The 7,668-nt window shown below is 32.4% G+C and overlaps 1 pseudogene across 3 annotated transcripts; it reads right to left on the bottom strand.

Annotated features, from left to right (window-relative positions):
- Positions 1 to 3,809: 3,809 nt before the first annotated feature.
- On the bottom strand, positions 3,810 to 5,844 carry LOC147394793 (LOB domain-containing protein 25 pseudogene; annotated as a pseudogene). Of its 3 annotated transcripts, none has more exons than XR_015181831.1 (2): positions 4,970 to 5,478; positions 3,810 to 4,635 (listed from the first exon to the last, which is right to left on the bottom strand). The product of XR_015181831.1 is annotated as an LOB domain-containing protein 25 pseudogene, transcript variant X3 (transcript). The 3 variants fall into 3 exon arrangements; XR_015181830.1 differs by lacking the exon at positions 4,970 to 5,478 and adding an exon at positions 5,515 to 5,844 and having other exon boundaries at positions 3,812 to 4,630; XR_015181829.1 differs by lacking the exon at positions 4,970 to 5,478 and adding an exon at positions 5,515 to 5,843 and having other exon boundaries at positions 3,816 to 4,635.
- Positions 5,845 to 7,668: the final 1,824 nt, after the last annotated feature.

Genomic DNA, 7,668 nt, shown 5'->3' with positions numbered 1-7,668 from the left:
CTAGAGAGAGTGGAATAGAAGACTAATTTGTTTAACCAATCTCAAATGTTTAGATTTAAAACTTTGCTGCTATTATTTATTTTTTACAAGACAAATGAACTATTGAGACATGTAAAAAGCGAAGGTGTATATAATAGAGAGCTGCTATTTGCAGTCCAACTTTTATTTATTGCACCCTATTTTCTTAAATTATGTCACACCCCAATTAAAAGATTAAAATACGCTCTTCAAACATTATACATGTTTGGCTCAAATTATAATCTTGACATTATAAAGAATCCAACTAGCTTTAACTAACTTAGTAAGATTTCAATTCGTACTAAGGGTCGTTGAAATCACCTTGTGACATCCAAAAACATGATCTAATGCCACAGGATGGTAGAGGATACAATTCTATGAACTTTGATTTTTTATTTTTTCACAAAATATTACTTTTTGTCGTTGAATTTTAATTTTATACTTGGGAATTCCATGGAAGTTCCATAGCCATCCATTTTTAAAACCTTGGATCAAATCCTCCAAAATTTTATTTTTTGAATATATATATTTATTTATCTAAGTTTTTCCATGAAATTTAGAAGACTATGACTAATGATAATTTTTTGGATTTCTTTCAAAATCCCATCATCTTCAACTTCCTTAAAACCCATAACTTATTCTTGAGAGTTGAGGGTAGAAGAAGACAAAATTTTAGGTAGAAGAGTAAAAATGTTATCCTATCCAACTCAATACATCGCAAATTAATTCATTGATTCAATGATTTAATCAACCAATCCCTTATTGATGAATTACAATTGGTCAAACAATGAAAGCAGTAAATCAAATATGTTTAAATTGATTGGGCAGTACAAATGTACCTCAATATCTAAAGAGGCAAATCCGAAAAAAAAAAAAAAAAAAACCCATTAATCTCCTCTCACACACACACATTACACATCTGATAATGTGGTCATGGGCATATTATCAGAGTAACAGATTTGCAATATTCCACAATTAAAAAAATAATAATAATAATCTTGAGGGGTCAAACATCTTGTAAAATCTTTGTGGGTCTGCTAACATTCAATTTTATAGATGACTTCTAATTTTTTTTTTTTTTTTATCATTGATTTTTTATAATAATATATATATAATTTATTCTATCTAATAAGAGTTAAATTATTAAAGGAATCGTTATAATCTGACTTACCCATGTGACATACTCAATCGACACCTTTATCGTGATAGACTTGAAAACCGTAGGTCTACTCTCTTTACTATACAGAATTACGGTTTCCCATATAAAGATGAAGTTTTATTTATTCCAAAAAGAGAATGTCACGACTCTTATTAAAGGGTTAGCGACCCTCGACCTAACTAAGTCTGCAACAAATATTTTTATTTGGAATTTTTCTAACCTAAAGGAGTTTGAGATTAATCGTACGGATCTACTTCATTTTTCTAACCTTAAACCAGGATCAGTCATTAATGTATCCGGGTAACCATTTCAGTTGCGTATCTGTATGGAGCATCCTTCCATCTTGACCGTTCGTTTGACGAAATCTGTCAAGCCTCGTTTGAGGCTTGTGTTTCCTTTTACTTCAACTCGTTTTCAAACTAACAGAGAAATCCGACAAAAGGATAGAAGAAAAAAAAGAGAAAACGATTACAGTTTGAGCAGTGTTAGTATACGCCTCGTGGCGTACACCTTTCAGGCGTCCTCCCAAGTTAAAAACAGTCTATAATCCTCGAGATGTTTAGTTAACAATCTGGAGGAAATATCTTAAGGTATTGACCTAAGAATGACGCCACACGAGTCGGCAATGGGCGTACACTACACCGTTTTTCTCTTTCACCATAGTCAATAGCCGACATATGTGCGTGTGAACAAGACAGACACATGTGCGTCTGTTGTCTTGAGAGATCGAGAGACAGAGAAAGCAAAGGGAATTAGAACATGAACGAGAGATTAGGCAATCGAAGAAAATAAGGAAATTCTGGGTTCGTCGACATGTCAAATCTCTCATGTATACTACTTCTCTCTCTCTCTCTCTCTCTCTCTCTCTCTCTCAACCTCAACAAAACAAAACAAAACAGCTACAGTTATCTTTCTTACACATTCAACTATGGAGAATTACTGTATTTTGATTTGTGAGAATATTTTATTTGAGATAAAACTTGCCATGACATGACTCACTCCCGAAAGTGCCATGTGGCAAGGCATAATTGGTGATTTCATAACTTTGGGTCCACCCTTCAGTGGACCCTTTTTTTTTATTTATTTTTATTTTATAACCTTTAGTGTCATATTGGTGATTTATATAATTTATTATTTTATTTTTTTGGTATGAATTAAAATTATGGGAAATAAATTTAGTTTTCAACTAGAATTATCAATATATGAACCAATTTATGGTATGGGAAAAGCTCAACAACAATTGGGTTTATTGTACAATCAAAAATAAAAAATATGTGAATAGTTTATATTTTTTTCATATTAAAAATTACTTCATTGTTTTTTTAAAATTATTTGTTGTATGATACATTTTATAATATAAAAAGAAAAAAATGAACACTTACAGTCCAATTTAGCTAACTTCTTGACTTGGTTGGATGGAGGTAGGCTTTGGATATAAAAGTTCAATCTTGAGTAAATTCTTAAGTAGTCCAAAATAATTCTGCAAAAGATTAAATTTTTCTAACACTGTATATGTAATTGTGCATCAAACACACATTTGAGAGAGAGAAAGAGTAGTACTGTATTGTCTGATGGTATGATAATAGTGCAGGATTGGGGAAGACAAAGGTGAATAATTCCCAATTCTGATCACATGCAACAACTAATACTTTTGTTGGTTCAAGTTACCCTCACATGGATGAAGAAGCTTTTTGTGATCCTATAAGAGTAGGTTACTGTTTATCTGTACTGTTTCAGATAATGACATCGATACAATGGGTTGGGAGGCGTGGAGGTGATATACATATATGCACAAGTAATATAAAGTCAACAAATTCACAGTACAATTTTTCAGTCTAAAACATAAAAAATTAAAAGAGACAAAAAAAACTTGAGAATCTTGACTGAAACAATTTTTTTCTCAAAGTAGAAAATCACATTCTCTTGATTGTTGGTTTTATAAACATTTCTAAATGGGTTTTCTTTTCCAATGAGAATGGAGATGATGTGGGTTTGTTTGTATTTTTATTTTTATTTTTTATTTCATTGATGATTGGATGTTAATTAGAAGTCATAGTCGTTAAGTATAGATTCATAAGTTGATGCTAACTAAGCTAATGAGTTAGATTTAATATGAAATTAACTTATAAGTGAAAACTGAAGTTATTGTAATAAGGTACATGTGATACATTAGGATGTTATTAGATAAGATACTTGTATATCTTAATATAAGATATGTTTGGTTTTCTATTTAAACCCTTATTTAGTTTGTCAAATATCAATCAAGTTTTGTTTCTATCAAACCTTATGCCATTTAGTACATATTCTTTACATTTTGAAACCACTATATAGCTCAGGGCTACAATTCAGCTCATCAGTAAAATATTGTTCCAGCTGAGAAAGTCATGTGGTGGTCCTTTCAACTAGGTTTCTTTCCATATAACAAAGCAAACATAGAACTGAGAAAATATATACTTAAAATATAGTCTATATATGAGAGGTCTGAACCATAGACTTGGGCTAGAGAATCCCCTTTAAAGTTTTAAATTTAAAATAGGCAAAAAAAGAGAATGAATTCTCCATTCTCTAGAATATATATAGCACTTATTGAAGATCAAATTAAACAACCAAGTCCTCACCATGTTCAAGATCTTCACCTAATCCCCAAATCCAATATTCAAAACTCTAGTATATATATAGAATATTGAACTCATATGGTCACCAAAATTTTAAATTTCTCTAACTCATGACCTATGAATATGTTAAAGAACATTTCATATATATGAAACATCATTAGAAGACTTCACAAAATAGTATACCATCATAGAGCATGAAAAAGTTCCTCTTACCTTAATCCATAGAAAAATAAACAATAGAGAAGAGTCCTAAATTTGTTTCTAAACCCATTCATTTTCACATATCACCTCCACCTTCACCCCCCATGTCATTGACATCTCCTGAAGTATTATCAGTCCATGAAGGAGGATAAGGTAGAGGCAAACCAGGTGTTTGATAGAAAGAACTTGCTTCATTTCCCATCCTTCTACCATAATCCATAGACCTACGGCGGGGCGCCATAGGTGCAACACCTATCCCCGGTGACATGGGCAATGCGGATGGAATTTCATTGAATGCATATCGGATCAGATCGGCATTGGCAGCGTCTAGTTCTGATTGAAGTCGATGAACCTGTCTTTGTAGGACTGAGATTGCTCCAACACAACCGTAGACCGGATCCTTTATCCGAGCTTCAGCTTCATAGGCAAGGGAGTTTACCGCATCCTCTCTTTGATGTGTTGGGAGTTCATTGAGGAGTTTTGTTACGTTGCTTGCACCGAAGATCTTGTGAACATTTGCAAATTTTTGTGGCTCTTCAGGTGGGAAATAAGGTGAAAAGATGCAACCTGGCATGCATTTCCTCCTCAAAAATTTGCAGGCAGCACAGGGAGGGTTGGAAGAGCTTGAAGAGGCCATCTACACTGCAGAAAGAAATCACTCACTACACCCATGAACCAAATTTAAAAAAAAAGAAAATTTTTTTTTGCTAGTTTTCTCTAAATTTTTGGAAAAATATTTTACTAAAGAAAGATTTTTTTTAATGTCTGAGATTTCATGTAAAACTCAGTTGCACCTTAAAAATACTTACTTCTACTGCTATTCCATTTTACTTTTTTTAAAATATTATATTTTAGAGTTCTCAAGGAATTTAGGGTTAGGGTTAGTTGCAGGACACCGAACAAACAGACCATCAAAGTTTTCTGCATTTTCTCTTGAATTAGAAGTAAAATTTAATTTGTCTAGCCTTGTTCTTACATTAATGTCCACAACCCTTCTTGAATTTGGAGACAAATATTTTGCTTTTGTTCCTTCCTCCTTTTTTTGTGTACTCACGGCCCACAACCCATCCAAGCTTTCTGAATTTATTTTTTCTCTCTCTCTTTGCTTTTTTTCCCATTTGTGAAAAAATTCTATCTTTGTTTATTTTCTCCTCTTAGTTCTCTCTTTCTCCTCCTCCTCTTTCTTTCTTAAAGTTAACAAAAAATTCTCTTTTTTTTTCTTTCTCATCTTCAGAATTCTTGATTTCAAAGAAATAATTTAGTTACACACTTGCTATATACGTAGTAATTGGATACTTGTGACGTTACTTGAGTATGGAATCTAATTGGTGCAACACTGTAGTAAGATGACATGAACATCAATTACTCTACCCATAGAGTAAAGCCCCATCTGGCAAAACCCTGGATCAGAACATGAACCAAAAGACATATGTGGTATATCTTTGGCTTACCCAACAAACAAAAATAAAGAAAAAGAAAAGTGATAAAGAAGGGGAAAAAAAGATAGCTGCATGAGTTTACCTGTTTGTGATCTAGACTCCTTTGATCAGCAGAAAAAGGCTGTACTTTTTCTCTTGTAGTGTAAGCTCTTTCAATAGTTATTCACTTATTCTTTGGATCTTCCAAGATCAAAGAGTCTGTAGACATTGAAAGCACAAGGTTTTTGAGCCTTTATTAGAAGAGACTGAGTTCTCAAAGGGGAAACCCTAATTGGAGGGGAAAGGCCTGCAAATTCAGTGACATAGAGCGGAAAAGATGTGAGAGAAAGCAAATAGCATATAGTGTGTGAATTAGGAATGGGAGGCAAAAGACAAGGGTAATAAATGGGGAGTACTCTAAAAAGGATGACTATGACACTGCACTTATAATAATATCAGGGCTGTGGGATGTCCCTTATTTCTCCTTCTCCCTTATTTCTTGTAGCTTAAGAAATTAAATAAAATCTTATTATTTAAATTTAATTATAAAATAAAATAAGAATATGAGTTACAGAAGGGGCCATCTTAATATGGTAACCAATGATTGGAAGATCAAATTAAATGGCAAAAAACTTATAAAAAATATAGACTTTTATGAAAACATGATCAACTTTTGATGAATTTCTTATTTCGACTCATTGTTCAATTGCCAAAATGTAACGTTAATGATATTAGAGGTTTTAAACTAACAATTTTCCAAGTTGAAAGTGACTATCTTGCAGGTTTTGTTACTTTTAGCGATATTGTCATCATACAAACCATCGAGATTGTTACTTTTGGGGAGAAAAATCAACGAATTGTCACTTTAAACCTATGATCTCGTCACTTGAAAAACCTACGATTTAAACCGATTACATTTTGGTAAATAAAATGAATAGTGAGATGGAATCATAAATTCACCAAATTCAACTCACGAAATGATAATTCATCCATAAAAAATACACTAGGTTTAATGGAATAGTATTTTTTTATTATTATTATAATATAAAATTTTGGGGATAGAATTAAGGTCCCTTCAAAGAGGGGTTTTTTCAGATGGACAACCGCTTTGGATAAGATTCCGACTATAAACATTATAATGTTTCATAGACTTATTTCGATTAACTTCTACCATTTATGTCAAGTCAATGGAGACTTAGGAAGTCACAGCCTTATTCATTGCCTATTTTCTAGGTCAATTTTGGTTTTCCTTCCTATCCCTCATGGGAATCATCTAGGTTGTCTTGAATTACTTTATAGGCTTTTCCATAGTTTGAGATCCAATGTCTTTCCATCTCGCAAAGGAATTCTTTGGAGTCTCATTCCATTCACAATTTTCTTGGGCATATCTTGGTGTAAGTTGTCCAAGGAGTTTGTGATTTTTTTTTTCTTTCTTTTGAAGACTTTTTGTTTAGATGTGATCAAGTAATGAACAAGGAGTTATCTTGGAGCCTTGTTTTTTTTTTTACCTTTTTATTTCTTTTGTCTTTTGCAATCTGGTCTTCTCCAAAGTCTTTTTTTACTTTTTAATGAAAACTTCGTACCTATAAAAATGTATATAAATTAATGAATCCAATAAAAATATTAGCAAAATTCTTACTCTCTTCCATGGTAAAATTTATAATTCTTGGATGAGTTTAGGGGAATAACCATATTCAAACTTTATAGAGGAAAACTAAAACTGAAAAGGAAAACGTGAATCCAATGTTTTTAGATGCAAACGAGGCAAGGCATTTTTCTAGTCAAAGCCTTAAGGCAAGGCAAGGCATTATATATATATATGGGAAATGTTGGACACCAAACATTTTGGCAAAACATTTTTCAAAACATGGGTTAGAAGTTTTAGAATTGGCTGATTTTTGGTGAGGATGATCTCTACGGTGAGGAGATCATCATCACCAAAAATCAGCCCATTCCAAAACTTCTAACTCCATCAAAAATGGTTTACAAAAAATGGACGGTCCACGATTTTTCAACTTGTAAACATGGGGCTAGAAGTTTTGGAATGGGTTGATTTTTGGTGAGGATGATCTCCTCACTATAGAAATCATCCTCACAAAAAATCAGCTCATTCCAAAACTTCTACCCATGTAAGATAAAAATGGTTGGCTAAAATGTTGGCCAAAATGTTTGGTGCTGAACAGGACCCTATATATATATATATATCCAAAATTCTAGTAAAAGAGAAACTTATCAAAAATTCTAAAATTTTTGTCAA

The sequence above is a fragment of the Akebia trifoliata genome, chromosome 9, assembly GCF_017979445.1.
Source record: "Akebia trifoliata isolate Shusen 1 chromosome 9, ASM1797944v1, whole genome shotgun sequence".
Classification (NCBI taxonomy): Eukaryota; Viridiplantae; Streptophyta; class Magnoliopsida; order Ranunculales; family Lardizabalaceae; genus Akebia; species Akebia trifoliata.
The sequence above is the reverse complement of the archived record's forward strand: the minus strand, read 5'-3'. Positions and strand labels throughout refer to the sequence as shown.